The 14,719-nt window shown below is 44.6% G+C and overlaps 1 protein-coding gene across 4 annotated transcripts in view; it reads right to left on the reverse strand.

The window, feature by feature from the left end:
• The window catches only part of LOC127004411 (dipeptidase 1-like), a 154,261-nt gene that overhangs the window by 67,339 nt on the left and 72,203 nt on the right, over positions 1 to 14,719 (reverse strand). The window contains exon 1 of one of the 4 annotated variants that reach the window (XM_050872074.1): positions 13,769 to 14,224. The exons of the other annotated variants lie outside the window; for them this stretch is intronic. The gene's annotated coding sequence lies outside the window, so the exon portion shown is untranslated. Of the gene's footprint in view, positions 1 to 13,768; positions 14,225 to 14,719 lie in introns of those variants that run through there. 4 annotated transcript variants of the gene reach the window in all.

Consider the following 14,719-nt stretch of genomic DNA (forward strand, 5'->3'; position numbering starts at 1 on the left):
TTATCCTTACTGACTTATCCTTATCCTTACTGACTTATCCTTATCCTCACTGACTTATCCTTATCCTTACTGACTTATCCTTATCCATAGTGACTTATCCTTATCCTCACTGACTTATCCTTATCCATAGTGACTTATCCTTATCCATAGTGACTTATCCTTATCCTCACTGACTTATCCTTACTGACTTATCCTTATCCTTACTGACTTATCCTAATCCATAGTGACTTATCCTTATCCTTACTGACTTATCCTTATCCTCACTGACTTATCCTTATCCTCACTGACTTATCCTTATCCTCACTGACTTATCCTTATCCTTACTGACTTATCCTTATCCATAGTGACTTATCCTTATCCTTACTGACTTATCCTTATCCTTACTGACTTATCCTTATCCTTACTGACTTATCCTTATCCATAGTGAATTATCCTTATCCTTACTGACTTATCCTTATCCATAGAGACTTATCCTTATCCTTACTGACTTATCCTTATCCTTACTGACTTATCCTTATCCTCACTGAATTATTCTTATCCTTACTGACTTATCCTTATCCTCACTGACTTATCCTTGTCCTTACTGACTTATCCTTATCCTCACTGACTTATCCTTATCCTTACTGACTTATCCTTATCCTTACTGACTTATCCTTATCCTCACTGACTTATCCTTATCCTTACTGACTTATCCTTATCTTTACTGACTTATCCTTATCCTCACTGACTTATCCTTATCCTTACTGACTTATCCTTATCCTTACTGACGTATCCTTATCCTCACTGACTTATCCTTATCCTTACTGACTTATCCTTATCCTTACTGACTTATCCTTATCCTCACTGACTTATCATTATCCTTACTGACTTATCCTTATCCTCACTGACTTATCCTTATCCTTACTGACTTATCCTTATCCTTACTGACTTATCCTTATCCTCACTGACTTATCATTATCCTTACTGACTTATCCTTATCCTCACTGACTTATCATTATCCTTACTGACTTATCCTTATCCTTACTGACTTATCCTTATCCTCACTGACTTATCCTTATCCTTACTGACTTATCCTTATCCTCACTGACTTATCATTATCCTTACTGACTTATCCTTATCCCTATCCTCATCTTTATCCTTATCCTTAGTGACTCACACCGGATTCTTTTTAACGGTGTATCAGCATTTCTTAACACCTGTGTGGCTAGTTTGTCTATTTACTTCCATTTTCGAGACCGAGTTAGTTAAAAGTATTGGATTTTCACAGTTAAGTCGACATCTAACAAACGCAGTCGTAAAAAGTTATATACAAAAATCAACCTAACCTGTTTACCACGCCTTGAAAAATGGGTCAAACAAGAAAAATCAGTCGCAGTATTGATGACGAAGGCTAATATGACCTTTGAAAAATCAGGTGTTATTCTTAGTGACTTAACATTAGTGACTTATTCGTTGTGTTTTCATCGTACAGTTGTGTTTAATGCACCGAAATAATAGTTCCATCATATTCATTAAATCGTTGCAGGATTTATTTTGCTACGCACAAAAATACATAAAAAATCATTAATGAATCCTAATGTATGTTCTCTCTCTCTCTCTCTCTCTCTCTCTCTCTCTCTCTCTCTCTCTCTCTCTCTCTCTCTCTCTCTCTCTCTCTCTCTCTCTCTCTCTCTCTCTCTCTCTCTCTCTCTCTCTCTCTCTCTCTCTCTCTCTCTCTCTCTCTCTCTCTCTCTCTCTCTCTCCTTCGTCTTTTCATCTAAGGATTCAATATTCCCCTAAGACACGCCCTTCCATGTCCTCACGCCCTGCCTTTCATCTCTCCGCCGGTGTGTGCACAGCTTGTAGGGCTTCACTCTTTCATGCATGGGCTTCAGCGTCACTGAGGAAGGAAACCACCTCATCACGGTTATAATATCCCTCATTCTCATTCACTCCGATATCAAAGAAATGGGTTCAAACTTTCTTTCGTCCGTCTATCTGTCTGCAGGTCTATATGTCTGTCTATCGCACTATCTATCTATCTTACGTGTTTATGAGAGGGGGAAAAAATAGACCGAACAATCAGTTATTTAAGAGCGTTCCGTTCCCAAGACACTTTCAGCTGTGACGGCAAATACAAAGTTTAAGGCGGACATTCTTCCTAGAGGCAGTAAAACTAAGCAAGACACGACTACTCCATCAGCCTGTTAGGGAGAGAGCGACGAAAAGACGGGACGGAATGGAAATGAGAGAGGCAAAAGAGTAGAAGGCTGGAGAGAAAAGCGAGGGGAGGGGAGAAAAGTGAGGAGAGAGAAGAGAAAGGCGAGGAGAGGGGAGGGAGAGGCCAGGAGAGGGGATAGAATGGGAAGAAGAGGGGAGAGAAAGGTTCAGAAGGGGAGAAGCCATGACAGGAGGAAGGGACGGGAAGGGTCTTGGAGTGGAAAAATGTGTTGCTGCAAATTCTGATTCCCAGAAGTTTTAAGGCAGTGTGATTGGAGAGAGAGAGAGAGAGAGAGAGAGAGAGAGAGAGAGAGAGAGAGAGAGAGAGAGAGAGAGAGAGAGAGAGAGAGAGAGAGAGAGAGAGAGAGAGAGAGAGAGAGAGAGAGAGAGAGAGAGAGAGAGAGAGAGAGAGAGAGAGAGAGAGAGAGAGAGAGAGAGAGAGAGAGAGAGAGAGAGAGAGAGAGAGAGAGAGAGAGAGAGAGAGAGAGAGAGAGAGAGAGAGAGAGAGAGAGAGAGAGAGAGAGAGAGAGAGAGAGAGAGAGAAACTAAATTTGAGTCTTGACTGTACACAAAGAAGACCCTTAAAGAGGAGAAACAGTTACACATACAAACTGACTGACCGACGAACAGACAAACGCAGTATCCTAAAAAAATAGAAAAATGCAGATAGACAGACGGACAGACAGACAAATAGATTATAACAAGAAGACAGACACAAACATAATTCCCTTCCTTTCTCCCTCCGTATGTCACACTCGAATCACATATTTCTACCCAACCAAACAGCATTGACCTATAACATCAAATCGCTCTGTGTCCTGGTGAAAAAAGTGTTAAGCCACCACACAACACGGAACCCAGGAGACGAGGATGGGCAGAGCGGCTCCATGTCACTTGTCCTCAAACAAATCCCAAGCTTTACCTCTATATAACAGTTCTACCAATATTCACAAGTCCTGCCACCACTGCGTACACTTGCTTCATATTTTCTGGCACCGTGAATCTATAATCTTTCCTCCGTCCCTCGAGATCTGTCAGTATGTTCAGTTTCCAGTCCGACGCGGTGACACTTCCCCCCTCCCTCGCACCTTTGCTCAGCTAGTAATGGACCGCCCAAGACCAGAGGGCCTGCTGGTTGTCGAAAAGGGAAACGTTTCCAAGATACACCACACTTTCCACCACGACACCGACCACTGACCGCGTCCACCTCACTTGACCGCAGTCCGCAGCTTACAGAGACAGACAGACAGACAGGCAGACAGAGGTGTCAATAGGGTTTTGGTGGTAAAAGAGCCAGGTAGAACACGTAGCAATGGTTTTAAGTTAGACAAATTCAGATTCAGCAAAGACATAGTCAAGAATTGGTTCACCAATATAGTGGTGGACAAATGGTACAGGCTTGACAGTCATGTTGTGGGTGCCAATACCATAGATACATTCAAGAAGATGTTGGACAAATTCATGGATAGTGAAGTAAGGTGGGGTTAGGATTACAGGATGCCTTGTATAGGCCGACCGGCCTCTTGCAGACTCCTTACATTCTTATGTTCTTATACACCAACACTAACTCTTCGGACATATGGAGCTTCATTTGACATACACACACAAACTCTTGGGACGCATACAGCCTTGTTTTACATATACCAAACACACACACACACACACACACACACACACACACACACACATAAACTAGACACGAAAAACGAATCAGGAAATATTCACACACCCGAATGCAAGACATGATGGCTGACAACTGAACATGTTTCCAAGTCTTTTCACGAGTACAGAAGCGACGCATAACACTCCACTACTCTTCATCCGTGTGTGTGTGTGTGTGTGTGTGTGTGTGTGTGTGTGTGTGTGTGTGTGTGTGTGTGTGTCAACCAAGACTTCGACAAGCAGGTCATCATTACTTTGACAGAACTTCGGTGGAACTTTTTTGGGGTCACATCGCTCGTTTCTGGCTTTTGTTCGCGCCAATGTCGAGGTGTTTACGAGAGAGAGAGAGAGAGAGAGAGAGAGAGAGAGAGAGAGAGAGAGAGAGAGAGAGAGAGAGAGAGAGAGAGAGAGAGAGAGAGAGAGAGAGAGAGAGAGAGAGATCCAAAAAGAAAGAGCTGGAGGAGGAGGACAGTGACGGCCGAGGAAGGGGAACTGACACATGTAATAGGTCAGAGGGTAGAGCCGCAGGGCCTTGAGGGAACAGGGAACAAAATAAAATAAAAATAAATAAAACCATGAATACAAAAAGGGCAGAAAAAGCAACGCAGTAAAAGGTGAGGAGAGGAAAGGAAAGAAAGTAAAAATTGATGTAAGAAATATGAAGAGGGCTGAAAAGGTTAAATAAAAAAGAATAAAAGGTAATAAATGAATGAAAAAGTAGCGTAGTGAAAAAAGAAAAGAAAACAGGTAGACACAGTGAAAAATAGAAATAGGGGAAAAGAGAAGAGAAGGAAAAACATCAGAGGGAGGAATATAGAACGTAAGGCTTGAGTAAAGGAAGGATGATCGAAAAAATAAAATAAGTAAATATACGAATTGAAAAGCGCGAGGAAATAGGTCAAGGCAGTGAAAGGATGGAGTAAGGAAGAAAGGAGAGAAGAAAAAGCAGACGGAAGAAAAGAGGAAGAAAACTTAAGGCTCCAGTAATGGGAGAATGATAGGAAGAAAAAATAGATGAAAAAAATAAACAAGGAAATAAGGTAAGGAAGTGAAAGGAGAGAGAGAGAGAGAGAGAGAGAGAGAGAGAGAGAGAGAGAGAGAGAGAGAGAGAGAGAGAGAGAGAGAGAGAGAGAGAGACCCTCTACAAGGCACAAGTCTGTCCAGTGATGGAATATGCACTGCTCACCTGGATGGCCAGTGCCCGCTGCCACCTCAACCTGCTGGACAAGGTGCAGAGGACGGCAGAACGCCTCATCAGCGGCACCCAGCACCACCGACCGAGCCTGTGGGAGAGACAGCGACGACGACGACGACAACAACAACAACAACAACAACAGCAACAACAACAACAACAACAACAACCACACAAGCGACGGGTAGGAGCAGCCACGAACCAGCTGGACAGCCTGGATCACCGCCGCAGAGTCGCTGCCCTGACGGTGCTACACAAGGCACAAGTGGGCCAAGGACAAGGTCCTTGGAAGAGGCCTGAGCGCAGAACGAGAACGGTGCTGAGCCACACTGATGTGGACGTGACACAGCTGTCCACTCAGCAGATAAAGGTTGCCTCCCACAGGTGGCTACACCTACACCCACCGTAAAAGCGCAAATATAAACGCTTGTAAACAATTGTAAACACTTGTAAATAATTGTATAGAATACAAATGTAATCTCGGCAGAGGCTTTCGAATCGCTAACCACCGGACTCGGGAACTTTAGCTAAGGAAAAAAAAATATTGCCATGTACTAATGTGCTTAAATAAGAGAGAGAGAGAGAGAGAGAGAGAGAGAGAGAGAGAGAGAGAGAGAGAGAGAGAGAGAGAGAGAGAGAGAGAGAGAGAGAGAGAGAGAGAGAGAGAGAGAGAGAGAGAGAGAGAGAGAGAGAGGAAAAAAGGAAGGAGAGGAAAACAACAGACGGAAGAATAGCGGAGGAGAGGAGGAAATGAAGCTCAGAGGAGACAAACAGTGTGGAGAGGTGGAGGGAAGGTGGAGGGAGGGTGGAGGGAAGGGAAGAGAGGGAATGAAAGCCTCCAATTTTATCGCCGCCATGTTGGCTTCACGCGTCATTGTTCTCCACCAAAAGGAAAAGGAAGGAGGAAGGGTAAGAAAAAGAGGAGGAAGGGTAGGAAAAAGCGGAGGAAGAAAAGGAAGAAATAAAGATTCGGAGAAGGAGGCGGAAAAGGAGGAGGACGAGGACGAGAAGGAGGAGGAGGAGGAGATGCAGGAGGAGGAAGAATAGGAGAAGGTGGACAAGAAGGAAGACGAGGAAAACGACGAGGAGGAGGACGAGAAGGAGGAGGAGGAGGAGATGCAGGAGGAGGAAGAATAGGAGAAGGTGGACAAGAAGGAAGACGAGGAAAAGGACGAGGAGGAGGACGAGGAGGACGAGGGCAAGGGCAGTGACAAGGACGTGGAAGAACATAAGGAAAACAAGAAAGAGAAGTAAAGAGGAATAGAAAGAGAAAATGAAAGAAAAAAGGAAGAGACGGCGGCACTGGCGGCTTGCAGTTCTCCCCACCTCAGACAGCCTAAAGCAACACATCCACATCCAAAAATAAAACCACACACAAACATGACCAAAACTGGAACACTTTGAACCAAGAAAAAAATGGATTCACTGTCCATGACCAAAACACAATCAGAGAGAAATCTGGATACATTCCGGAACCATACGGGAAGCGACTGATTATCTTGTTCAACTGTGGTGCCGGTAATTCGCTGCTAAGCTATAGTGCCTCAGCTAGCGATGATGGACAAGTCGAGCATTGCAAGGCAGGAGGAGTTTTAAAGGTGCCCCACAAAAACACGAGAATCTTGAAGCCCGGGATGGATCGCTGAGGTCTTCAAGCATCCCAAGAATACTGTATGATTAAAAAAATACATTGAAGAAGGTGAAGGGGACAAATGCAACTCCATATAGTAGACGAACTATGACTTCCTCCTTAAGGAAATGATATCAGATCTCACTTTAACATTTAAGATTTCGAGAAGTTACAGATTTTTCGAGTGTAATTTTCAGTTCATAGTGTATAATTATCCTATATATGAAGGCTATACCCTTACTGCTGCTTCCTTCCTTAATGCTACACACAATCACAGCAGGAGCAGCAGCAGCAGCAGCTATTGTGTCAGCGGCAGCGCTAACAAGCACGCTTAAAGAGCATGACCAGCGTGAATGTCTTGATTCCACGGTGCTTGCACGCCACAACACAGAGCCGGGCTGGCTGGCTCCATGGGTGTGTTTCCGACTTTATTAAACTGAGCGCCTGTCAACTACACACACACACACACACACACACACACACACACACACACACACACACACACACACACACACACACACACACACACACACACACACACACACACACACACACACACACACACACACACACACACACACACCACACACACACACACAGAATGAAAAACAAAAATCATTCATGAACACACAGCGATTCACAGCTATCATAATATGCAACTACTTCCTCCACCTCCACCTCCACCTCCTCCTCCTACACCTCCACCTCCTCCTCCTCTTCCTTTTCCTCCTCCTTCTTCTCCTCCTCCTCCGCCTCCTCGACCTCCTCCTCTTTTTCCCACCACAAGCGGTTTGACAATGTTACCGCGGCCACACAACCACTCTCCCTACTCGTCCTTGTTCCTGCTATATTTTACGTGTTTCTGCCCCCCTTTAGACCTTGTGTGATGGGAACTGGGAGCTGCAGGGCAAGAAAGAGTGGGTGTTGGAGGGGCCAGTGAGTGGTTGAAAGAATAAGGGAACGAGACGGGAGAGGGAAAGAGTGGGCAGGACGAGTGGAGTGCGGGAGGTGTGGGCGCAAGGACAAGAGTGGTCTGAAAATAGTCTTGCGGAGGAAGGAAAGGCAAGAACGTGAGGCCAAAAGGACTAGACAGCGTGAAAGAGACAGTTTGAGAAAGAAAGTAAACAAGTCACACCGAATACTGCATAGACAAACACGACGAGAGAGAGAGAGAGAGAGAGAGAGAGAGAGAGAGAGAGAGAGAGAGAGAGAGAGAGAGAGAGAGAGAGAGAGAGAGAGAGAGAGAGAGAGAGAGAGAGAGAGAGAGAGAGAGAGAGAGAGAGAGAGAAAGAAAGAAAAGAAAAGAAAAAAAGAGAAAACTGCTTTGCTGAAAAAAGTTTAGCAAGACGTTTATGAATACTATATTATATACATCAACCTCAAAATAAATAAATAAATAAATACACTCGGAGCTGTGAACTTTATTTACCTTAATCAAGACCAAGATACATATTACTAGTGAAAAGTCAACCTCAATCCCGCTAGAACCAGGAGACTTTAAGGCACTGAATCCTTCATTGCCTTCAACCAGACCTTATATATCTCTTCCAAGTCCTCCTCCTCCTCCTCCTCCAGTAGCCGTCTTTTTTTTCCTTTTTACCGCTCCAATATCATCTTCCCTTCCTCCTCTCTGCTATCATCAACCGACAGAGCAGTTTTCTTCCCTTCCTGTCTTTCATCATATTTCCCGTCCTCCTCCTCCTCCTCCTCCTCCTCAACCACTTCCAGATTAATTCATTCAGCTTCATCTTGCCTCTCACTCCTCCGCATACTTCCTTCCCTCCCCACCTTGGCACATTTAACACGAAGGATTTTAATGTTACCCGTGTCCTTCCTTAGACGAAAAAATACATGTGACAAGAATTTCGTTCCTCTTTGAATACCCACACACATAATGACTACCCATATTATGCCTACGTGTGTGTTTCTGTTTCTTGTTCAAAAGGTGGAATGTAGTTTTCAGTAGGTACCCTGGAGGACACATTTTGTAGCGCTATCTCCGAACTGCATACTGAGAAAGCCCCGACGTTGGCTGGTCTGTTTGTTTGTTTTCATTCTCAGTAACCCAACACCACCACCGCCAACAACACCAACACCACCACCACCATTACCATGACAACCTACGTATCGGCCAGAGAGGGCTTTTATTTTTTTTGAGTAGCGGGCTTTTTTTTTTTTTACATTTGTTACCTTTTTTTATGTCCTTGAACTGACTCCTCTGATGTAAAAACAAAATCAAGATTCTCTAAAGTCTAAACCAGCCATAAAAACGAAAACAAAATTACTCCCCTTCTTCCTAGAGCCCTTTTTTTTCTATCTGTTTTTCGTGATAAGTTTCCTCCGCCCTGGCAGAGTTTTCCATACCCGTAATTATTCCAGAGCTCGAGGTAGACGCACATCAATTCTTATCTAATTTTCTTCTTTTTTCTTTGCAAGGAAATCGAAAACTAATAAACTTATCCACTTTGAAATTAAACAGAGCGACTTTTTCACGTCATTCTCTCTCTCTCTCTCTCTCTCTCTCTCTCTCTCTCTCTCTCTCTCTCTCTCTCTCTCTCTCTCTCTCTCTCTCTCTCTCTCTCTCTCTCTCTCTCTCTCTCTCTCTCTCTCTCTCTCTCTCAGCCCTGACAATTCATCATGAAAAAAGGAATATGGCATGAAAATCCAACCCTCATCAATAGTCATGCACAGAACAGCGCTTGCCAATCCCCCGCTCCCCCTTTTCCCACCCCACGCCAGTTATCACACCCAAACACGCACACACGTTTCCACCAGACAGACAATAACACTGCAGATACACCCACAACACTATCGGCCCTAACGCGAACGAACCTACACACCACACACTACACTACCCACCCCAAAACCCATTACACCCTCCTACCGAGATCCATAACATTGTATTAACCTCTGCCTGCCCTAACCAGCTAAAAGGGAAGGGAATGAGGATAGATACTGCCCTCCCTCCCTCCCTCTCTGCTCCTCTCTCTTCCTCTCTCCCTGTCCCTCTGCATGATTAAGATGTAAGGGTATTGGTTTATGGATCTCTCTCTCTCTCTCTCTCTCTCTCTCTCTCTCTCTCTCTCTCTCTCTCTCTCTCTCTCTCTCTCTCTCTCTCTCTCTCTCTCTCTCTCTCTCTCTCTCTCTCTCTCTCTCTCGCTCTCTTGTTCTCTCTCTAATACAGGGTCATATATATATATTTCTGTTAGCTACCGTCGTTTTCATGGATTGGAAAAACATGCTCCTATTAGCCCTTGCAATCAAAACTCGTATGCGTATTTACTCTCTCTCTCTCTCATTCATTCATTAAAACTCCTTCCCTCTTCCATCTCCTTTCGCATTTCAACCTTCGCTAACCTAACCAGGCAGCGAGGGAGGGAGGGAGGGAGGGAAGGTCTGCCGCTAGAACGCACCGAAGCCCCGGCAATCACCATCAGGGAAGCGGCTCACAGGACACATATTGCATCATCATCCTTTGGCGCACTTTTTGCCATGTTGAGCCACCTGTCTGCCACCGTGGGGGTGTCTTGAAATAATTGATTGAGGTTCCTGGGCCCTGGCGGCAAAAACTTGTCTCGGTTTTATCTGATCGTATGAGGGGGCGGTAAGGGGCGATTTTTTTATAGCATAGGAAGCAGCTCAAGGGAAAAAATATATAAAGCAAATGAGCAGAAATAAGAAAGTAGAGAAAAGTGGCCAAAAGAGAGATCATATCGGATGGAGAGAAAAGTGTATGAAAAGTGAGAAAAAAAAATGCCAGAAAAAATTATACATACAAACAAACAATTTTCCTTAACTCGCGACTTCACTGTTTCCACAATTTCGAGCCAATTTTCTGCTTATTTGGTGATTTGAAAACGCAGGGAATTTATGATAATCTGTTGTGAAGTTTGTTTGTTTTTCATATTATTGTGTTTAGAGCAAAATTTCCCTCACTCATAATATTTCCCCAATCAAGTAACTAAACTACATCGAAGAATAATTATATGTGATTGCCCTCCATCTTAGTTTTTAGTATCTAGTTTTAGGAATACAACTCTAAGGTCGGTATAATAAGACACTTTCGCGTCTCACATCGGCTATTTCTAAAGGTCAAAGAGGGGGTCAGTCGGGTTCTAATCACATTTGCCAGATTGTCGTACCCAGCTGCTAATTCTTCCCGACTTCCTGCCCCAAAATTGTCTCCTGGTCCCCAATAACGAGACTCATTTATAGTTATCGTTAAAAGAGTTAAATCCTGATGTTTCTTGGCAATAGTTAGGCGTCAGAAACCGGTAAATACTATGCTCTGAGTACGATAATCCGGCAACGATGGTTCTGATCAGTGTATCTTCAGGTTCACGGTACAGCAGAAGGGTCACACTACCACCAGGGTCATAAAACTACTCCTGGAAATGCCCACAACTCCTGCGAAAACCTTGTAAAATAGGTGTTCTTGGGCGGCGAAATGTCTTAAAATACGACCCTTTAAATGTCGAAGTAGCAACGCACTACTAACACAAGGTCGCCACAATACTCCTGCCTCCCAACCCTCGCATGCAGACCGCTATTCCTACACTGTCTCCCAATCTCAACTTTCCCTCACACAATAAAAATTCCTCTTCCTCTCCACTCTCACACCCTCCCACTCCTGGCGTCCCCTTAACCTCGCACCTCTTTGTTCCCTCTGTTTCTTTTACCGTAGTTCCTCCTTTACCACCCACACATGCCCCCTCTCCTGCCGTCCCCTAATCCACACTCCCCTCTTCCCGCCCACACTGTCACACCATCCTTGACACCCTCACCGTCACTTGCACATCTTCCCAGCTACCGCCACAACCCTTTACCGCGCACCACACATCATCCCCATCAACACAGCCTTCCTCTCCTGGCATCCCCTTATCCACACTGCTTCTCTTCCCTCCCAAAGTGTCGCACCATCACCACCACCACCATCACTTGCACATCTCCCCAGCTACCACCACAGCCCCTTTACCACCCACCACATTCCCTCCCTCCATCCCTCCCTCCTCTCCTGTGTCACACCACCATCACCACCGTCACTTGCACATCTCCCCAGCTACCACCACAGCCCTTTGCCACCCACCACGTCCCCTCTCTCCATCCCTCCCTTCCGGCTGCTCTCTACGCGATGTTTACTGAGCAATATGACCATAACAGTTACGGCCTCATATACACGGGAGCCTGATGGGGAGACAGAGCCAGGGAGCCAGCAGTCAGGACAGGGAAGTCGTGGTCTCGGGATTTTCCTTTAGATTAGTGTCACGACTGACTGCTTCCAGGTGTCACATGCTGTCCACCAACACTCATTAGGCAGATGGGAGAGCAGATAGGGAGATGAACAAGAATCTTTCCAAGTGCCAAATGGTGTCCATCAACACAAACACATTAGGCGGATTGGAGAACCGAGAGGGAGATAAACAAAAACCTTACAGAGTGCCAACCCACGTCACCTCAGTTAGTGAAGTTACAGTAATGCGCAGAGGTATGTTAATTTAGGTTAGCTCGAATTTTGTAATTTTTCATACAAGCTCAATGGATGCATATAATCCCCCCCCACACCCTGCTACACCAACGCTACCTCAACCAAAGGATAAATAGAATAAAACAAAATAATAGACTTCTGAGCTGAGATACGTTTGTTTAATTTTCACTCACATCCTTTTGACACGAATTTGCTGTCGCCTCGCCCCGGCTCGTCTCCGGCTCCCTCACCTCCACACCCAATGAATAAATGAGAGCTTTCAGAGCGGCTCACCTCGACGCCTTACTGATGCATCCCCACCAGGAATAATCAAGGCCCATAAATGTGTCAGCCTCCCCAAAGGACAGAAGTTGTGTTAATGATAAGAAGTTCACGTCCTTGGGGTGAGCAGACAACGACCCGCCTCGCTGCCAAGAATAATCAGTGTCCGTCAGGAGTTACCCACAACATCCCTGAAGGCAAAAATAAGTGTTGAAAAGCATTAAAAACCTAAGACTGTGCCATCACAAGAAATATCAAGGACTAGGCCTATAACCGTCAACATCTCTGAAGGAAAAAAAAGTGTACCAAATCATAAAAATAAACACAAGGCTATCATCACAAAAAATACCAATAACTACATTCGCCAAAACCACTGAAAACAAAACAAAAAGATTAGTGCTTATAACAACAAAAAAGTAAACACGAGTTAGCGCCAATATAAAAAGTTTTGCATACAGCTTCTCACCCCGCTGCCTTAAGGGGCTATTACACTGGGCAAATTTTCCGTGGATATTCAGTCAAACCACGATTTCCGCTAGCGTGGTTCTCATTTGTTTTTCGTTATTGCTGCTGATGATGATGGTGAGTAATACCGTCGTCCTTCAGTGAAATCTACCGTAGCTTTGGAAGATCGTGGACACGTCAGAAAACCACGGAAATATGAGAACCACACCAGCGGAAATCGTGGTTTGACTGAAGATCCACGGAAAATTTGACCAGTGTAATAGCCCCCTTACTCATCCATCTCAGACACGATTCATCCAAGGTAGTGTTGATAATAAGAGTAACAACAAATCTATGTCATCATTAACAAGCTGCCCCGCCTCGTTGCCTCAGGTATTCACCCACACCAAAAATTACCGAGTGCCAACACCCCTAACAGATAAAGGGTGCCTTGATGTTGATGTAAGGTCCTCGTGAGACTGCGCCCCCATTAGAGTTCGCCCACTTCGCCGCCTAAGTAATTCATCCTCTTCAAGACTTAGGAAGGACTTGAACAGCACTAAAGAGGAAAATAAAGCTGAATGAACAATAAGAATAAGAATAAGGAGGATAAGAATAAAAATAAATATGAGAATACGAATTTGATTAAGAATAAGAACAAGAATAATAACAAAAAGGACAAGAATAAAAATAAATATAAGAATACGAATTTGATTAAGAATAAGTACAAGAATAATTAGAAAAAGGACAAGAATAAGAATAAGAAGGACAAAAACAAAAACAAGAATAAGATTAAGAATAAAAATAAGAAAAAGAAAAAGGATAAGAATAAAAATAGGAATAAGAAAAAAGAATAACAACAACAACTACATAAAAGAGACATCATTAGCCTTACTTGAGAACGGTCACGCAGAGGTCTCAGCGGCTCACTCAGACGGGAATATTTCTGTGGCACTATTATTGTTACTTTCTATGACCAGGCACTTCCCTACCCATGCCAGGCCTCACTCAGACACGCACAACTCATCGCTACCTCCTCTTCTTCGTCCCTAGTGAGCGTCTCGTGTCCCGTGATAGTTGCGAGGGTTGTGTTGCCGGGCGGCGAGGACCTGAAGTGATGCCGACGGGACGGAGCAACACTACTTCCCTCCACCACGGTTTGATCAGCACTGAGCCAACAACTGCAGTCTTCGTCGCCGGCAGCCTCGCCACTCTCCCGCCAGCCGCCGCCGCACCTTGCAGTCCCCGGCCCGTCCGTCATCCGCCTCCCTCACACACCTTACCTGCCTCGTTCACCTGCCCTGCCGCCGCCACCGCCGCCGCCACCCTCTGCTTCACCTCTCCCATTCAATTGCAATTCCGAGTAGTTCTGCAGAATACTTCGATATTTGTCGCCCTCGCTGTTTGTTTTAATCTCACTCCCCTCCTTCTCCAGCAGCCCTTCTACTACACCCCACTAATCTAGCCACGAAGCCCAGCCCCTTCCCCTTCTGTTCGTTTTTAATTCACAAGTTCATGTTCATTCCCATTCTTCCTCTCTGACAACGAGGATCCCACCCGCTGCTACCAACAAATCCAATACCACAAACAATATTTACTTATAATTTCATTTATTTATTTAACAGACATATTGTGAAACTCTAGCGTTTGTGTGATATTAAGACCACCATCCTCCTTCCTTGTATCATTTTCTCTTTTGGTTATTTTTATTTCCAGATTTTAATCGGCCTAAGAAAAGAAAAACAACTGTTGATGCTGATGACGTTACAACTGAAGCTAGACAACTAAACAATATAAACAGTCAGACATGTTTTACAGAGAACTGTGGAGGACGGAGAGGCGATAT

Source organism: Eriocheir sinensis, chromosome 28, assembly GCF_024679095.1.
Source record: "Eriocheir sinensis breed Jianghai 21 chromosome 28, ASM2467909v1, whole genome shotgun sequence".
Lineage (NCBI taxonomy): Eukaryota > Metazoa > Arthropoda > Malacostraca > Decapoda > Varunidae > Eriocheir > Eriocheir sinensis.